Below are 17,901 nucleotides of genomic sequence, written 5' to 3'. Positions count from 1 at the left end.
ACCTGTGATGCACTATTCATCGTCAAAAGCATCAACCTATTAGACTATTAGCATGTCTGGTACTTGTTACAACATATTTTCTATATCGTATTTCACATCTAGTTATTAAGTAAGGTGAAACCTAGGACATAGATATTCAGGTTGCCCAGAGGGAATCAAACTCCAAAAATAGGACAAAAGTTATTGTTAAAAAAGAATATGACCACCAATCACTACTAGAAACATCCAATTCTATGACGAAAATTTTAATGACGAATATGAAACTGTCATAGAAGATCGCTTTTTATGACGAATATTTCCGTTTCATCATAGATCAGTGGGTGGGGACGATCCTCCAACCCTCCCTATCTATGACGAAATCAGACATCGTCGCAAAAAACGTCATAGAAGAGCATAGGGTTTCGTCACAGGTCACTCGCACAACTCATCTATGTCAATCTTCTTTAATACTGTAACGAACAGGGCTTCGTCATTGAACTAATTACACATTTGTCATGAACAATATTCGATCTGTAACGAACGACGCTTCGTCATAGATCTCCACACGGTACTTTCTTCATCCGACGTGTACCTATGGGACCTACAGTTACTCATCCGTGACGCTTGCAATTCGTTATAAAAGTCTTCGCTCGATCCTTTCTCCATGCGATGTGTACCTGTGGGACCCTTCTCCATCTGACATGTACCTATGGGACCTGCAGTTACTCATCCATGACGCTTGCAATTCATCATAAAAGTCTCCGCTCGGTCCTCTCTCCATCCGACGTGTACCTATGAGACCCTTCAGCATCTGACCTGTGGGACCCGATGGCTTACGTGTCACGTGTACCTATGGGACCGTTCTCTATCTTCATCTGACCCGTGGGACCAGACGGCTTGCATGTCACGTGTACCTATGGGACCCGACGGCTCACGTGTCACGTGTACCTATGGGACCTTTCTCCATCTCCATCCAACCTGTGAGACCCGATGGCTTGCGTGTCACTTGTACCTTTTGTGCCGCCGGGGTCTAATAAATTAAAAAAACTCAATGCCTAGGAGTCGAACCCGGGACCCAAAGGAAGGAATGCATGGTCTTTACCATTGCACTAGATGCCTAGTTGTATTGACATGTCTTTAGAGTCGTTATAGTATTATATTCTCTATGTGGATGCCCTACAAGTTGATCTATATTGGATATTTCCCCTTCAAATGGAAACAAATATGTGCCCGTTAGACTAGCGGCGGTGGCGGTGGAGGATCCCCGGTGTGTTGTGGTGGCTCCGGTGTCCTTTTGGAGGCTAGGCAGCGGGGCTTGCCGGTGGAGCGTGGTGGCATTGGTGTTCGTGTCCGTTGTGTGCCGTGGTAGAGGCGACAGATCCGATCCGTATGTCTCCTTTCTCACCTTTTCTTGTTCACTTCACAGTTTTGGTCCTTGCTTGAACATGAGGTATACAAGAAACATTCTAGCGTTGGAGATCTGGTTAGGCCAATGATATGATGATGAAAAGAACTAGGAGGGGCACTGGTTGATTTTTCTGCTGATGTCTTGGTTTTCTCCGTATGTTTAGTTTTGTTACTATAAATGCCTATGTGCAACTAGGCCTGTTAATTGTCAAGTGCTTGCTTGATTATACCTATCTGTCTAGGCAAACAAACATGCACATTGCTTTTGCCTTCAAAACTATTGTAATTGTCATCCTCTTAATCTTTGTCTGTCTCCTATGGAAGAAGCTTTGAGCTCGTGTACTGATTGTAAGTGTGATGGATAGACTTGATTTAGCTAGAATTGTAATGGTTATAGCTCCATTAACTGCTACTCTAGTTTGAGTTATATATATCTATGTGGTGCTACTCTAAATTTGTTTGAGATCGTACCATGAAAATTATTAATGGTTGTTAAAGTTGTACTTTGGTATGAGTTGTGGACTTCTAAAAGTGCATTTGCCCCCTATGTGGGTTTCGGTGTATTGATGACATCCAAATTAGGGACTAATGAGATCTTAATGAGATATATTGCAGCTTTAGTCCCTTGAAAGCTTTAAAAGAGTTGAGCTAAGATAAAATGGTATCCCTCAATTTTTCAAGTGCAAAAAGTGGATGAACCCAAAGCGCTATCCAAAGCCTTTTTATTTTGTTTTGGGTTTACGTATGTCATACTATAAAGAGGGATGCAAGTTTAGGTGGTCTGAGAAAGATAGAGTGCTCGAGCATAAAAGTAAAATCAAAAGAGAGACACAAAATCACCTCACGACCACTTGGACATAGTTTGTGGACTTTTGGTAGTTGGAAGTTCCGGTGTGAGCCGAGAGTTCCGGTTGTCGGAAGTCCTGACGTTTGGTGTCGGAAGTCACGATGCTTGTTGACTTAGCCGCAACCTGCCTACGCATTTTCGCCTATCGGAAGTCCCGACGGGAGTCAGGAATTTCGGGTGCCGGAAGTTCTGGCTCCCTCTAGAAGTCCCAATAGTTCATGACTTAGCCACCTAGGCATCTTCGCCCGTCGGAAGTCCCGATGAGAGTCGAGAGTTTCGGGTGCTAGAAGTACTGGCTCCCATCAGAAGTCCCGATGCTTCGGGACTTAGTTGCCTGGCTTACCATGTCTGTCGAAAGTCCCAACAGAAGCTGAAAGTCCTGGCGACCGTCGGGAGTTCTAACGATATGCGAGCAAGCCTAGTGGACTGTCTGTGTGAACAGTGTTTTGCGTTGAGCCTGAAGTTCTGACGATATGTGTCGAAACTTTTGACTCAGATCTGAACGGTTGGATTTGCCTTTGAGTATAAATAGGTCTCTCCTCTCTTCTAACTGAACTCACTCATTTATTTTACTCACCAACCTTCAGCCAAAATAGCTCCCAAGCATTCAAGGCTCCCCTCTCCTCTTCTTTTTGCTCCAATCTTCGATTCCCCTAGGGTTTTGAGTGAAAGGAGAGTGGATTGAGTGAGAGAATCACTTTGGCAAGCTTGATCACTTGATTTCTTCATCAAACCGGTTGGATTTGTGTATATTACTCTTGGGTTCTTGGAACCCTAGCCGACTAGGCATCACCCAAGAGCTTCCATCTTATGGAAGAGCCTTGGGAAGTTTGTATTACTCTTGATTTCTTAGTGGAAAGCTCGAGTGACCTTTGTGGTTGCTTTGAGAGAGGCAAGGAGGTGGAAGAGACTCTGACCTTTGTGGTCCTCAACAACGAGGACGTAGGAGCTCTTTTGTGGGGTTGCCGAACCTTGGATCTACGCAGTGGTGACCTTCCAGCATCAAAGGAGCAACCCCAACAATTCATCTTACCACTAGGGAGTGGGGTTGTAAGACATCTTTCACTCAAAGTTCACTTTAGCACTTGTAGTGCTATTCTCGTAGGTGCCGGAACTCCCGGCTGTTTGCGTCAGAACTTCTGGCTGCCAGAAGTTCCATCCCAAACTGTCGGGACTTCCAACTATCATTGACATTTGACTTTGAGATTACGCAAAAAAAATTTAGATACGCCTATTCACCCTCCTCTTCACTGTTGGATCTTTGTTTGATTATTTTCCTCTTCAGTGATCTCATTACTGAGCAAGCTCTCATCCTACTGCACACAGACGATATAGAGGAGGCCCCCAACAAGAGGAATGCACTGGCCAGCCTCACGGACGATGCCATTATTGAGATCCTCTGCCACCTCCCTGCCCGCTTCTTGTTCTACAGCAAATGTATCTATCACTCCTAGATTCACCTCATCAAGGACTACAACAACCATAAGGTGCTGCCATGGACTTTGGTCTGCTTCCTCTACGACTTCGACCAAGGCTATCAATGCTACACCAGTGTCACCGGTGAACACCCATCCTTGTCCCTCTTACCCTTCACCTTGGACAATGTAGCTGTCTCAGGTATCTGCAACGGCCTCATCCTATGCCGTTGTTGAGGGGCTAATGGATTATACTGCTATGTCGTTTGTAATCCGACAACCAAGAAGTTCAAGGAACTGCCGCCTAGCATCCATTCTATTGGTGAGGTTCAATTGGGGTTCGATCTGATAGCCTCCTCGCACTTCCATGTGATTGAATATATAGAAGATGAGCAGGATGATGAGTGCAAGGGTGTGGACATCTACTCATCTAAAACTACAACATGGATCTATATGGAATCTAAATGGGGACCAAATAGTTGTGTGATAATTGAGAGATCAAAAGAAATAAGATCATCAGAAACTATTTATCTTAATGGTTGTCTGCACATTATGGGGTACTTCGGGTTTTACCCTTAGATACTTGATGTGGATATGGAGGGAGAGACATGGAAGAAAATTTCTTGCCCACATGGTCCTTCATCCATCAAGCTCAGGGTCACTTGTGTGTATGAACTGTTCATGGTCGCAATATGTCCAAACTTTTAATCTAGATCCTTGAAGACTATGGTACTAATAAATGGACATTGAAGCATACTATCAGCATTCTAAAGGTGTTTGCACAGACTAACATTGAATTTAATTATTACTCGTACTACGATGTTAATGAGTACTACTCAACGGTTCACCCACAATGGAATTTGCTTCTCTTTGTTGGGGTTGGGGTGAAAAATGACATCGTCGCATATAACATGGACAACAGAAAAGTTCATGTCATCCCAACACATTACAATTAGTTTTTGAAACATGGCATTCTGCCGCAAATCAATGACAAACCTTACTATCTTCCCTATGTTCCCTTGTTCTCGGAGTTGGAGTCATTAGCACAGGAGTAAATAAAATTTCATGATGTATCTCTCTGTCATGACATGTTTAAATGGATCAATATTGTTTGATTGTCTTAGATGGACGTTGTCATTATTTTGCAGCAACTTTAACTTGTTTGTAATGTAAGCTAAGGTCTATGCAGTGTGTACCATGAATATTATTAATGGCTATTGAAGTTGCATTTTGGTACGAGTTGTGGATTTATAAAATTTACTCACTGCCAATCTTAGCATAGAGGGGGTAAGCTCACCTTCTTTAGATGCAAGGTAACTCTCCTCATAGAACACAGACAACCAAACACCTTCTCAACAAGTTGCATCCACTCGTGCAACCTAAGATTCAGCATACCAAACACAATCTTAGCTAAGCTTGCATCCACTGCTGCAGACAACCAAACACCCTTCACAAACCAAGGACATTAGTTCCTATTCTTCATACATCCTCCTAGCTAGTATGAAATAGAGCATTCCAAATCTAACATGTTGATGACCTACTTCAATACAACATAATACATGATTCTAAATCCAACAACCAAAACACAACAAAGAAAAAACATGTTCAACTTCTGTTGCAGGTTCTGCATGCTGAGTTCTAATGCTTTCCTATCACCTCTACCATTCGAGTGGCCTTCGCTTCCTTCCTCGTCTTCGTCCTCTGAGTCCATTAGCCTGACTTGGATCATGCCTAACTTTTTCAAATCCTCAAGATACTGTCGCTGCCATACATAGTAACCATAGAGTTTTGAATACTGCACAAATTTGTTTAAAAAATTAAACTGAGCATTGCAATACTTATAGCCGAAGAAGTGACAAATAAGAAGCTCACCCCATTCCTCTGGCACTTGAAGTAGACACGTCCAAGGTTTGGGTTTTCTTTCGTAGACTGTCACTCAATCACTCTAGCAAGCTTATAGCTAGGGCAAATCACCAATGGAAGGCCAGTCTCTTCACCAACAAGATCTGACAACCAATCTATTATTCGGGAGCTGCTCTGTCCATGCATCCTGTTCGACGTGGTGCTACCACAAGAGGATTGGATCTAGTGGGACATGGCACCGATAGAGCTACACTGAGGGATGGGGCCAGCAAGAGAGATAGAGAGGGGAGGGGGGCAACCAGTTTGAAACACAACGGCTACTCTGCCAATTTATAAAAGAGAGGGGGGAGCCAAAATCCTGAACCCAAGTTATAGGAGACAAAACTTTACCCTTTTTTGAGGAATTTAATATAGAAGGCAAACAGAAGAAGGTACACTGTGCACGTGACAACGTCCCTCTCCGGACCTGATTGGTTTGTAGACAAAATTTGCCATGACAAGGATTTGGCATTCCAAAATTAGGTAAAATTTTGCCATGGATTTGGCAAGCCGAATGTGAGAGGTTGGCATGTTTTGTGAACAAACCAATCAATAGCCAAAATCATGGCATGCCAATTCTTCAGTTGGACAAATTTTAGAAGCCAACCAATTAGGCCTCCTCACTGCAAGATTCTTGCAAGTTGAACAATGTTTGACATAGAATCTTTAGATCTCCTATTAGGCTTATTATGAAAATATAATTTAAGATCAATGTAATGATACTTATTACACATCATAATCATCAATACTTCTTTATATATATTTTGGTCAAAATTCAGAATCTTTGAGGGAAGGGGGACGCTTCTCCCATATAGGCCTTGCGCAGTTGCCGAGAGTGAAGTGAATGCATAGGAAAGCTAGATACAAGAAGTGTTAGAAGAAAAGCTTTTGACCACCATGACTTGCTTGAGACTTGAAAGCCTGGTGTGGTTGTGAAGAGGACTCATAGCAGTCAAGGGGCAGTCAGGTAGACCAAAGAGTGAAGAGGAGTTGCTTCCCTAGGCAATTTCTCTTGGTCGGAGGAGCAAAGCCAGTCAGCTAGCTAGAGATGACTATACAATGGGAGTGAGGCTGGGCTTTTTATACATAGGGCCATTAGGGCTGGAACAGGCTTCTGACGTGACTGCACGACGTTCATCATTACTAGTATCCGAGTAGTGAATATTTTAGATGGTCGGACCTTCTATCATCCGGTGAAGTATACAGTGCACTCCAACCTCAGTAGTCATAGGGTTGCAGCAGCCGAGGGGCAGCAACTAGCTAGAGATGGCTACTGTACATGGTTTCATAGGTTATGATCGACTACACTCCCTGGGCTGTGGTTGATGCTGCTGCTTCAGGATTCCAACTGGCATACCTTACTACTTCATGCATGAAACCACAACCGGTGCAGCTGCTATTTGTAGGATAGCCGATCAGGCAAGTTCTACTCACATAAAAAATAACATTTTTTTAATATATGATGTGGGGCCGAGAGTACTTTTGTCAGCTATGAACTAATGCACTCAATTTGCTATGACTTTCAAATGTACATACAACACTATATACTATCCTACGAGATGAAATGTATAGACGATGGACTTTCTTACGTGTGCAGTAAAAAATTCAACAGCTATGCCTCCTCCGTTTTGCATTAGATGGAGGTGAGACTTGTCCAAATAAAATCATCGCTGCTTGGTTCGCTGCATTAGACCAAAGCCACTCATCCTAGGGTAGACATGTCCGATGAGATCAAAAGACATCCTACCTAGGCAATAATTCTACTTGCAGCTATCCGATGAGATCAAATGAATGGCGTTCAAACTTTCTTGCGTGTGCACTAAAATGTGAACAGAATGAAACATGCAGATTAGAACTGTGTCATCCACCCAGTCACCCACTCACCAGGTAATTTGAGCCGTGTCATCGTTGTGAGTTCCCACACCAGTTCACAGGGTATTTAAGAACTCCTACTATAACCCCCGCTTGGCTACCTCCCCTGCCTCCTCCGTAATCAACGTAAGTTGATTGTGTTGCTCCGCCTCTCTAGCCCTCTATGTCACCGCCGTCCACACGCCCTAGCTCCATCCATGCACATGTCGTAACTCCATCCATGCCACCGCACGAGTCCTTGGTTGGCCTCCTCGTGCTCTGCATCGTGCGATGTCGATGCCAGCAATCATGGCAACAAGGTGGCACCCCATGTCGCTGTTGCTGGTGCTCCCTAACGAGCTGGCCATTGAGATCGCCGGCCACCTCACTGTGGCCTCAGAGTGGTCCATGGATGACCTATGCAGCCTACGAGAGACCTGCTTGTCCATGCATCGCATCTATGGCAACCCCATCGTCGATCGGCGCGTGGCACTAGACCAGTGCAGACGTGGGCTAGGGTGGGATGATGTTGGCATCTACTACGCCCTTCTTGCTAGCCTAACCCAACTCGGCAACCCAGAGGCTTGCTTCCTCACCGAGATGCCAATGGTATTCGAGGAAACCCAAAGGTCCCGGCCATGCCTCGATGATCTCACCCGCGCCGTTGATGGCGGGCACAATTTAGCAGCCTATCTAGTTGTGATATTGCTCTATAAGCACAATGGCGATGCCCGCGACAATGATACTATGAGGCAGTACATGAGATGGGTCGAGGGCGAGGAAGAATCGTGGGCAATGGTGGCTGGCAGTAGCGGCGAACCAACGAGTAGGTGGCTACGCAACAAGGGGTGTGCATTGGGCCTTCGTGAGGCGGCCGCTGAGGTGATCCACAAAACGAGGTGGGCCTAGGGCAAGTTGTCGCTACCATCGTTGGCACAGGTGCGTGGCGATCTTTCGTGCGTAGGTGGCGCTTGCGGCAATTCAGATGGATGGGAAGGAAGGGCTATGTATTACAGTGAGGACTGTAGGCTTCATCACGAATTTAAGTTTTTCACATGGGAACTTGGAATAAGAAACTAGTAATTCACTCTTTACATGTGAGAGTGAATTACTCCCTCTGTCCTGAAATATAGTGTATTTTGGCTTCAGCAGTACTTTTCAGCGAATGAAGAGTGTTTTCCTCTCATAACAAATCAGCATAAGCATCAGCATAAGCCAAATTTCAGCAAAACAAACACGGCCAACCAACCGTGAAGCCTCGAGCATCGCATCCTGTGGGAGAGCAACCGCTCTGCTCTCCTCTTTAAAATGACCAGTAGGCTGTAGAGAGCACCACCGACTGGGGTATTCTCTCATACGTACTCAACTTACTAGTCCACCACATCACATCCTCCAATCCCTACTCACTGGCGGTGACTACAACATAGAGTGAGCAATGGGGCACTGGTCATCCAACAAGTATTCCACCGACTATGAAGATGGGGGCGGTGAGGACGTGAATCAACCAATGTCGAGCCCCAAGCGCGAGGAGTATCCATTGCCGATGGAGGAGTCCGCTGAAGATGATGGGGAGCCCACCGACAACGAGGAGGAGGTGCCATCGGCGATAGAGGAGGAGGAGGAAGAGAAGGAGGAGGCACCGGTGGAGGTGAACAACATCACCATTCCGCCGGGGTTCGCCCCCATACCGCGCTACAAGAAGCGCAGGCTTAACCCTCCATCCCCCAACATGATCATGGAGGACAAGGATGACTCCTCATCGGAGTAGGACAACAAGGAGGGCGGCCACAACGGCGATGGTGGGGGCAGCGGTGTTGTTCAATAGGTGTTAATTAGTACAGTAGCAGTAGGTGTAGTAGTAACTAGTAGTAGTACATTGGCGGGTGCGTTGTAGTGCACTTTTGGTCTATTTCGAATGGCCTCATGTACCCAGATAGTAAATATTAGGAATCAATATAATGGTGGTTTTAACTATTTTTAGTCCTTTTCATGTATTTTGGAATGTGATTTTGATGAGGGCGCACAGGTAATGGCTTTCTTTGAACAGTGAACACCACTGCGATGAAATAAACAAACTAATATAAACACTAAACAAACACTGAATAAACAAGCGCACTGCCAATTATAGATTGAGATACATCAACATTATTGACATCCAGATACATACCACAATTAACTAAGTTCAAACCATCGCCTAACTCATCTTGTTGCCCTTTTGCTTCTGCACCCTTTTTTGCATGTCTGGCCTATGGCAAAACGAGGGAGACAAACTGTCCTTTGGTTGTTGATTTTGCATGTCCAAGATAAAAGAGCTCGCTAGACACCTAATATATGGTCTGGCCTCGTCTAATACAACATGGCCAGACTATGCTTTTGTGGCATAAAAGATTAGGCACCTATTCCTGGGTCTAGGTTGGTTTTGCAGAGCTAGGCATGGCTACATGCATAATAAGAGGAGAGCGGTGCTACTAGAAAGATAACATATATATATGTGGAGTACAGCAACGATAAGAGTTCAGGCTACATAACCATGCCTTCATCAACCATAATAAGAGGAGAAACGTGCACACTACTCAAAGTCATACAACTACTACATAAACATACTAGTTCTAACTACAGATGATTAAAATGACTTCATAGCAGTAATGAGCACCAGGCAGCGTACTCGTCCTAACTACAAATGTTTACATGACTTGATATTACTAATTAATTTAATGAGCTATGCCATCCCATAGCTCTAAGCAACAAGGGTACCTACAGGCACAATCAAAATCCAATGCCTGCAAGGTAAACCTACTAGGGTTGAAACTAGCAAGCCTCTCCACCATGTTGAATAGGAGGATCACTTCACCTGCTCCCACCGTGGTGTGCGTAGAGCAGATCCGGTGAAGGCGAGCTAGACCATGACGGGGCCACCACTGTAGAGCCCTTGGACATGTCATCGGCGGATGGCGAGTGGGACCATGATGTTATAGGAGAACCGCTCCTGTTGTAGGGCGCCTTGAGCGGATCCGGTGATGGCGAGCTCGACCATGATGGGGCCATTGATGACGAGCTTGACCATGATAGGGCCACCAATGATGGCGAGGTGGCTGTACCAGGAGCAGCAGTGGTGAGCGAACCACTAGTGTCGTTGGCATCAATGTCATCATCATGGGTGATAGGGAGACCAATGCCAACCTAGGGGACGGCGTGCGGGACCGCGACAGTGCCTACGACGACGGCGTGGTGGACCACACTGGGAGCAGTGGTGGTGAGCAAACTACTAGTGCTGGTGGCATCAACATCATCATTGTGGGCTATGGGGAGACCAATGCTAGCCTAGGAGACAGCTTATGGGACCACAACGGGTCCTGCGATGACGATGAGTGGACCGCACCAGGAGCGGCGGTGGCGAGGGAACCAACGGTCATGGAGGCATCAATGGTGTCATCATGGGCGACGGGGAGACAAATGGTAGCCTAGGAGATAGCATGTGGGAGCGCGATGGGTACCAGCAGTCAAGAAGGGTATGAGCAGGCATTAAAGCGGGGTGCGCCAGCGCATTGGAGGAAGCGTGGTTCGGAGCCCGGCCATGGTTCCTCGAGGAGGACCTAGAGCGCTTCGTGGGGACGGCCTTCATGGGAATCAATGGAGAGGCAAAGGTGGGGATTTTGTGAGGTAGTGTGAGGCGAAGGCTTTCGTGCAATGCAAGGGGGGAGTGAAACAATAGGAGTGAGGTGACCATCAAAAAAACAATGGGAGTGAGGCTAGGTTTTGTACACATAGGGATGCCAGGGCTGGAATAGGCTTCTAACGAGAGCGCATCATGTTTAGCATTACTAGTATCCGAGTAGTCAATAGAGTTTAACCCACCTAATACAAAGTTCAACAAAAGTTAACACCAACATGCAAATAAGAGTTCACATATTTGCAAGGACGTCTCACAGATCAAACTTATTCATGACTACTAATATGTCCCACAGATCAAGGGTCGAGGTTGGCATGCAGGATCAGCTCCATGTCCACCTTCGGTAAGACAGCATTGGCGGCCGGCTTGAAACTCTCAATCAGATCGACGATGTCATTGTCCATTGATCTTAGCAGAAAACCCTGCTTCACCACCCAGACGTTCACCGCTACGCTAATCTGAAGCTAGGCAGCAACCAGTGCCATGACAGCCCGCTGACAAATGGCTTTGGTCACCATGGCTCGATGGTGGGCCGGCAAAGCTCGAAGGCACTCCTCTATAGGGACCAAATTCTCTGTTATTTCCACGGGGAAGGCCGCATCATAGGTGGTGAAAGGATCAAGTTGCCCAAGAGGGGGGGTGAATTGGGCTAATTCTAAATTTTCTTTCAATAATCAAATCCTACGGATAGCCCAATTAACCCCTTGTGCCTAGAAAAGTGTTTATATCAATCTAATGCACAACAACCTCGCAACCAAAGTTCCAAACTTACTCTAGCAAGCAATTCTATGGATGTAAAAACAAGTATTGAATTGCTCAAAGTAAATGCTCAAAGTAAGTGCTCAAAGTAAATAGAGAGAGAAAGGAACGCGGCGATGTTTTGCCGAGGTATCGGAGAGTCGCCACTCCCCACTAGTCCTCGTTGGAGCACCCGCGCAAGGGTGTAGCTCCCCCTTGATCCGCGCAAGGATCAAGTGCTCTCTACGGGTTGATTCTTCGACACTCCGTCGCGGCGAATCACCCAAAGCCGCTCACAACTTGAGTTGGGTCACCCACAAGCTCCGCCGGGTGAACACCAAACTCCCAATCACCACCAAGCCGTCTAGGTGATGGCGATCACCAAGAGTAACAAGCACGAACTCTCACTTGACCACGCGAAGCCTAATGAGAAGATGGATGCACACTTTGCTACTCTTGATTTGCTAGTGAGGCTACTCTCTTGGATTCTCAAATCACAAACACCTCACTAGGATCTTGCTCTTCTTGGCACTCACAAACGTGTTTCTCAGCTGTTGGAATGAGCAAAGGATACTCCACTCACGAGTGGAGCTTCTATTTATAAGCCAGCCTGAAAAACGAACCGTTATGAGCTTCTGCGGGATGACCGGACGCTCCGGTCGTGATGACCGGACGCTCCGGTCAGTTCAACCCGCGAACCAGTATTAAAGAGTCGACCGGACGCTGGCAGGGTCCGGTCAGCACTGACCGGACGCGTCCGGTCGCATAAAACCCTTACTGGAACCTTACTGGACTCGACCGGACGCTGAGCCCTCAGGGTCCGGTCAGCACTGACCGGACGCGTCCGGTCACTCTTTCCCAAGTCTGGACCCTTATTGGAGTCGACCGGACGCTGGCCCTCAGCGTTCGGTCACATGACCTTCCAGCGTCCGGTCAACCAGACTTGTTCACTTCAGTCAAATGAACTGACCGGACCCTGCGGCCAGTGTCCGGTTGCACCGGAGCCAGCGTCCGGTCAGTGTTTGACCCTCCATTCACTTCCAACTTTCGAACATATGTGAATGAAGTTTGCTCCAAAGGATCTTAGGCATTCATAGGAGCTACCTAGAGCTAGTTTTAACAAGTGTGCACCACACCTAACTTACTAGACTCAACTAGGTCAAGCTACCCGTTCATATCCCCCTTCATAGTACGGCCAAAGGAAAAAACAAAGTCCTAAACTACTCTAAGTGTCTCTCCAACTCCAATTGACACTTAGAACTAGTTATCCTTAACCTTGTCGTCCGTCCTTTGAAAACCGAAACGATTTCCATCATAGGGGCATGATAACCTCGATTGCCCAATCGATCTCCATTACCATGACCTAACTTAATTGCCTCTGCAAAACACACGTTAGTCATAGTAACTTTGTATTGACATTAATCACCGAAATCCAACTAGGGGCCTAGATGCTTTCAATCTCCCCCTTTTTGGTGATTGATGACAATACCACCTCGAGTATGTTATGGAGTGAGGTTTTTGACGGGCTTGGTTCATATAAGCTTTTGTCAATAAGAACAAAAGAGTTAGTCAAGCTTATATGACCCAAGCCAACACAATGTACTCAAAGGATATGAATTAAGCATGAGTACAATTAATAAAGCTCATTTGCTTCGAAGTATAAACGCGGAAGCAAAAACAAATGAGCATTACACAAGTGATATGACATATAGATAATGCAAAATAGAAATCACACATGTCAAATATCACAATCACGTAGATAGCACTATCACATATATATAGTAGTATGCATGAAAGTAAACACACGAATGCATAAGTAATAGTGTATCACACAAATAAAACTCCAAATGTATATAATAAGCTAATACTGGATAACTAGCTCCCCCTAAAGCTCGCTCCCCCTGAGTCTACATACTCAAAACCCTCTCCCCCTTTGGCGTCAAACACCAAAAACTAAGGGTCGGTCGGCGGGGCTGCAGCAGACGAGTCGGGCGCTGAAGTACGTGGAGCAAGATGGAACTGGGCACCATCATCATCTGACCCTGAGCTCTGAACTGACTGACCCTCTGAAGCAGGAAGTGTCGCTGAAGCGGTCTGGGTCTGAGCTGGGGCTGGTGCTGCCTGTGACGCTGCAAGTATGTCTGTCGTAGGATCTGACGAGGCGACAGACAAGGGGAGCCTCTGAGTGGTCATAATAGCTGGAGCTGCTGTAGACGGACCGGCAGAATGCATGTGAGGCGGAGTAGGCATGCCGGTCAACTCGCTGAATGATGCTCCAAGACTCCTGGAGACTGACGACTCAGGCACGAATAGCGAAGAAGTCTGCTCTGGTGAGAAACCCGTGTGATAAGGAGTGAATTGCGGGGCTACACTAGGTGAAGCTAACCACTGGGACACCTATACTGGAGGTGACGTGAACTGAGCTAGAGGCTGTCCCTGACTCTGAAGCCCGATGGGCTGTACTGCTGGAGTCATCGAAGTGGTAGGTGGCTGTGCAAGCTGGGGCGAAGTCTGTGGCAGTGAGATCCCAATGGCTGTCACTACATGCTGCATGAATCCCATGAGCTGCTGCTGCATAAGTAACTGCTGGTGCTGAAGGAGCTGCTGCTGCCGCTGAAACTCGTCCTGATGAGCCTGAAACTGTGCGAAGTTTGTAGCTGTCTCCTGTGCCTGTCGTGTCTGGTCCTGCTGCATCCGCTCAAGAATAGCAATGAGAGCGGGGTCTATCTGTGGAGCAGGTGGAGCAGAACTGGAGCTACCGGCCTCTGCATCGTGTCTGCGTGGAGGCATCTGAGGTATAGGCTGGTAGTCGTCGTCAGAGCTGTCATTGTACTCACTCACTCCCTGCTGTGCCTCTAGCTCCTCCTCCTCAGTGGCTGCAATCCCTCTGATGATCTTGTCCTGCTGAGCTGCAGACTCTGGCACGTCGGGGCGACGACTAGGCTGACTGGGTGCCTGAGGAGTGGCGTGTCTGATCCTCTGTGACAGGTTGTAAGCTGGGAACTCTGTAGTGGCACCTGTATACTCATCCATCATGCCAGGGGGCTTATCAAGCACAACCCTGCGGATGAGGAACGTGATCCAGTGAGCATAGGGAAGCTGCCTGCGACCCTTGAATCCCTCAGCTATAGTATCCTCCATCTCTGAAAGAAGGAGGTCCCAGATGTCAAACACTGTCATCTGCATGATGGCATTGAGAAGCCAGAGCTGTAAGCGAGTCAGGCCCTCCCTGTATCCCAACCTAGGAAGCAGTGTCCTCCTGATGATGGCCTCTAGTATCCTCACTGTAGGAGTCAAGTTACTGGGGTTCCTGCTCGACCCCTCTCCAAACGGCTCCTTGAAGCAATGCCGCACTAAATCTGTAGGGGGCACCTGCCCTCCATGAGGACGCCTAGGAGGCCCCTGATGTCCATAGCACACCTCATGCATCTTTACAGGCTGCTCCTGTAGTCTCAGTATCTCCCTGACTCTGCCACTAGTCACTCTGTAGTCTTTGCCTTTGAAAGCAAAATGAATGAATCTGTGATGAGGATCAATGTAGAGCGAGGCATAAAACTGACAGACCCAAGAAGGTACATATATGCCCGTCCGTCCAATCAAATCTGTCAGTCCTGGCAAATATGACAAGTATTGCCGAATGCCCTCTCCGGCTGCTGCCACAATGGACTCTATCTGACAGACCCTCTGTGATCTGAACACTACCCCACTGTTAAGATATGCATTGTAGAAATCCTCATGCAGTGGCGTGTAGAACCCCTCAGCTGCTCTCTCATCCCTCCTCGGAGGAAACCAAACCTCAAACTCAACAAACCACAGCTGCTGAACCTGCCTGGCTGTAGCGGCCCTCAAGTCGAGGTGAACCACTGGAGGCGGACCCTGTGGTCTGGGCGGAGGGCGTGAACCCCTGCGCTGTGTAACTGGCCTCGGTGGAACTACAGCACTGGTACAACTCGAGCGGCGTAGCTGAGGTGCTGGCTCGGTCTCCTGACTCTCCTGAGTCTCCTGGGCTGACTGAGGCTCTGCTGGTGGGGGCTGCTGCTATGCTGACGGACCCTCCTCAATGGCGACCCGTCGTCCTGCAAACGTGGCAGTCCCAGCTGGACTACCGTGACGACGCTCAACCTCCTCAATCGCAGCTCTGAGTGCTGGTGAAACCGGCTGATCTGCAATGACAACTCCGCTGCGGGCACCTCCTCTCTCGGCACGCTCTGCAGCCTCTGCAACAGCTGCTGCTCTTGCTGTCTCTGCGTCGGGGTACTTCCGCTTCTTGGATGTCACCTGCTTGGTTGCCTTGCCCTTCGATCCGGCTGGCTGGCGAGATGGGGGCCTCCGATCATCATCACCTGGGCCACCACCAACATTCTTGGTGCGAGCCATCTGAACTGACAAGATGGTGTACTGATGCTGATGAAGATCAACTGTCAACCTGCCGCTTTCGAGGCTTGGCCTCGATCCTTACTCGCGAGCTTGGCTCCGAGTTAACTGCCAACTGCCAGATGAAACACAACGGAACCAACTCGCTGCACGATAGAATAGATGGATATACAAATAAATACCATATATCTAATAGATGCGAAATCCTAATAGAGAAAGCAATGTAGATGCGAAATTGAATCGAGTGGCTTTCTACCTGACGAACGGCGATCCGAGAAGAGATAAGGTATCACGTGGGGGATACACGGAATCGGGCTAGGGTTAGGTCAAACGCCCAAACAATGGGAGGATAGGGCAAGATCACTTGGCGAAGATTTTCAGCCTTGGCACTGATGGAACGACGAGCTTGGGCGCGAGAAGGCCGGCGAGGAGCTAAGCAGGCGGTGGCGCGTTGGACGAGCCGCGAGGCTCGGCTGCGGGCACGAGGAGGCTGCGGCGGCGCGGCTGGGCAGGGGCACGGAGGCGCGGGCGCGAGGTGAGGCGCGAGGAGGCGGCGGCGCAACCGTGCGGCGGCTTGGCGAGGCAGCGGCGGCGCGGCTTGGTGGCTTGGGCTAGGGCACGGCGGCGGCTCGGGCTTAGGTCAAGGAAGAAGAAAAAGGTTCGGATAAATAACCCCCAAAACGCGATAGAAAAGGAAATGGGAAAAGAGTCCTTAAGACGCGCGAGATCCACTGACCGGACGCTCCGGTGGTAGCGACCGGACGCTACCACCCAGCGTCCGGTCGATTCCAGAGAGGTCCAAATCCTCTGGAATCGGGACCGGACGCGTCCGGTGGTCCATGACCGGACGCAGGCAGGGTCCGGTTAGGACAGCTTGTCTTTTCTTCATCGACCGGACGCTGGACCCTTTCTGACCGGACGCACAGACGCAGCGTCCGGTCACTCCTTCAACAGCAGTTCACCTCCTGTGAACTGACCGGACGCTGGACAGCAGCATCCGGTGCAGCGTCCGGTGCACCTTTTCCAGCAAACCTTCAACCTTCCTTCGCGCTGCCTGTTCCCAATCAAGTCCCAACTTGAATAAGATCCAAATAAACACCAATTGGGACTGATGTGAGTGACCTCTCTCAAACCCTCATATTTTTCAAAATATTTTGCCTTAGGCTATAATTCTTTTTAAGAAAATAGGCAACAAGAGGGCAAATGGAACAAAACGACAAAACAACATTCATGCATATGTAATGCTTGTAAGTAAATCTAGTTGCTTGTCAAGTTTGATCCAAGGTTAAGCTTCTTCACACGCTTTTCGGCGGTTATCTTAACCATGTTAGACAAGCCCTATATGCATTGCCACAAATTAAACATGTTGTATATTACAATGAATGCAAGGGACAACACAAACTCAATTTTTAGTGAAGTTGCTAAAATCAAGTACATTGAGCTCATTTCGCAATCTACAGAAGGTAGCTTCATCTAGCGGTTTAGTAAAGATATCCGCTAATTGATCTTCGGATCTTACACCCTCTAGTGATATATCATTTTTGGCTACATGATCTCTTAGAAAGTGATGGCGGATATCTATATGCTTGGTGCGAGAATGTTGAACCGGATTATTTGCAAGTTTTACCGCACTTTCATTGTCGCACAAAAGAGGTACTTTCTCTAGAACTACTCCATAGTCTAGTAAAGTTTGTTTCATGTATAATATTTGTGCACAA

This window comes from Miscanthus floridulus, chromosome 7 (genome assembly GCF_019320115.1).
Source record: "Miscanthus floridulus cultivar M001 chromosome 7, ASM1932011v1, whole genome shotgun sequence".
NCBI classification, from domain to species: domain Eukaryota; kingdom Viridiplantae; phylum Streptophyta; class Magnoliopsida; order Poales; family Poaceae; genus Miscanthus; species Miscanthus floridulus.
Note: the sequence above shows the minus strand (reverse complement) of the source record.